We start from the raw sequence: 2,957 nt of genomic DNA on the forward strand, positions 1-2,957 counted from the left end.
CTGGAATGGTATTCGGACAAAGCATTGCCTGCATCAATGAGAGACATAGAGGGCCCTGGTGACTTATGGATGACAGAGTCTAAAAATCAGATGTCAAAAGGTAGAAGTTGCCAGGACAGATGCAACAGAAAGGTCCTATGATAGGACTTTTAGGCAAGCAGAATGCCCACAGGCTTTTGGCACTTAGGGAACTTCCTGCACTTGAAAGGAACCGGGTGTGAAGGGAGACAGGGATGTGAGGTTTTTAGAAGAGATGTAGGTTTTGCATGACTGAGGACAAGCTGGGGGCTGGGTGTGGAGGGGGGTACTGAGGCAGCTGCAACACCTGTGTTTCAATAGTGCCATCATGTGGCTATGACACCAGCAACAGCCTAGATCTAGCCCAATGTGCCACTTTGACTGAGCCGAATTTCTGGTTTTCTCTTCTAGAGGCAGACCTGACTATCCAGTCCCTGAGGTATATGGATTTCCTATGGTGGAATGTGGGAATGGTCAGACAGATGGGATTACAGAGAAGAAAGATATTTTCATGTCGGAGAAGTATGATTTGGATAACAAAAATAGATGGTTCCTCATTTTGTCCTTCAAGTCAGAGAAGTGGAGTTTGTAAGTGATGGTGTTCTGAAGTTGGCTTGTACCAGATTGTGAGAGCTGAGTATTAAATTTTCAGGAATTTTGCAAGCTGGTTGTTAAATGAAGCCATCATGAAAAATAAAGTACACATGTCAGATTTAATGACAAAAGATTTACTGGGGAAAGAGTTAGCAGATTGAGATGCAACTCCATTTGTCAAATCATCGCTCAATTGTAACCATATGTTGGCTACAGAAACAAAAGTTTGGCAAAAATTAACAAACACATTCTTCACAAATCCATTGGCTTCATGGAAGTCACAATAAAAGTATTGTATATTTTATTATTATTTGTAAATTATATGTTGTATATCTTTTATGTCACAAAATTTATAATAAACATATATACACACACATAAATATGTATGCACACTTTTATTCCCTGAAGAGCCAGTTTTCAAACATTTACTAGCACACCACTACTTCTAGGTAATATGTTTGTAATTAATTGCTAATAGTAACAAAATATGAATAATGCATCATTTCATTCCACTCGCACTCACTTAGTTCCAGACTAGTATGACTCCATCCTAAATCATACTCCATCAATGCTACAAAAATTTCAGGCTGTTACCAGTGCTTAATAGGAATTCCCATTCAGTTATTTCCTTAAACACTTTGATGACAAATAGACAATTGAACTCCTATGAGATCTACGGTGAGACTTTAAAACCATGTTGAAGTGCTAACTGCATAATATTTTTGGAAAGTAACATTTTATTCCCACCTATATAGTTCAATTTTATATAATTATATAAGAGGTTAGATCTTACCATGAGCCACTTTTTTTTTTCTTTTTTGAGATGGAGTCTTGCTGTGTTTCCCAGGCTGGTCACAAACCCTTGGGTTCAAGTGATCTTCCCACCTCAGCCTCCCACGTAGCTGCAATTACAGGCACACATTATAGTGCCTAGTTGATGGAAAAAGTAGAAAGGTGGATTCTTATGCATGATGACAACCAACAACACAAGCTTTGCGACTCTAAAAAATAAAAAGGACAAGGGAGAAGCTTCCATTTTCAATGGCAAACTATACACATGTATTTGATCTGGATGCCATTAAAATGACAATAAAGGAACAAAAATTAGAAAGGAAATAAAATCACAAGAATGAAGAGAATGGAACGAGAATCACCAACAGATGAGATTTGTTTTAAATTTATGGAAGTCAGAAAAGAGATGGAATCATGTAATTAAACAGAAGGAAGGAAGCCATAACCCAGATACAATCAAGAGGGGCTACAGTGGCAATAGGAATGAATTTAACCAGCGGCACTTCAGAGAAACTCTGAGACTGGAGAACTTGGAGTCAAACCATCAAGTAAGCATGAAAAGAAGATAAAGATACTTTAGGTCTCAGAAAATCCTTTTCTTAGGAAGTTACTTGATGTACCCAAGAAAAAAGTAAGACGGAGGGAAATCAGAAAGAAAATCACTTAGAATACAGAAAATGTGGAACTACTCAGGAGTTCAATAAAAAGAACTTATTTTGGGTACTGCAGGCCTAGAAATAAGTCTTTCCAAATTGGAACAAGAATTCAATGGGGACTAAAAAGAACATCTTCAGTAAGAAAGGAAAGAATCCCATGTCATAGGTAGAATAAATAAAATGTTGGAAGATATTTGGATATGACAAAGTAAGCATGTTCTTTTTTTCAAGAAAAAAAAGGCAATTAGAAACTGCAGGAAAACAAAAATGCTGAAATAAAGTTGTATTACTAATATTAATCAATCTAAAATACAGTATAATTTAATTGTATATTGTATTTATAGTACAAGGATTATATTGTATTTAGAGTACAAGGAAAATACAATACAGTATAAGGCAGAGTATAAAGGAAATACAATACAGTACAAGGAAATACAATACAGTGGAAGGCAGAGTATAAAAAACAATCTGGCCACGTGTGGTGGTGCACATCTGTAGTCCCAACTCTTTGGGAGCCTGAGGCAGGAGAATCACTTGAACCAGGGAGGCAGAGGTTGCAGTGAGCCGAGATCATGCCATTGCACTCCAGCCTGGGAGACGAGTAAAACTCCATCTCAAAAAACAAAAATAAAAACAAAAACAATCTAGTTGACTATGATGTCAGAAGCATTCTCCTTCATGTATACAGCAATCCTAAATGAAATCTATAGTTTGAAAAAAGCAAACTTCCTGGCTCTCTATTGAACAATACCTTTATAGTCTAAATAATAAATGTGTTATTAATTATGATTCAACTTTTAAAATCAATTTATAGACAAGATACAGAAAATGTTATTATGTTATGGCCACAGAACAGAATATAAACCACTCTTGACAATATAAAAGAAAGATAAAGCT

The sequence above is a fragment of the Theropithecus gelada genome, chromosome 3 (assembly GCF_003255815.1).
Source record: "Theropithecus gelada isolate Dixy chromosome 3, Tgel_1.0, whole genome shotgun sequence".
Classification (NCBI taxonomy): domain Eukaryota; kingdom Metazoa; phylum Chordata; class Mammalia; order Primates; family Cercopithecidae; genus Theropithecus; species Theropithecus gelada.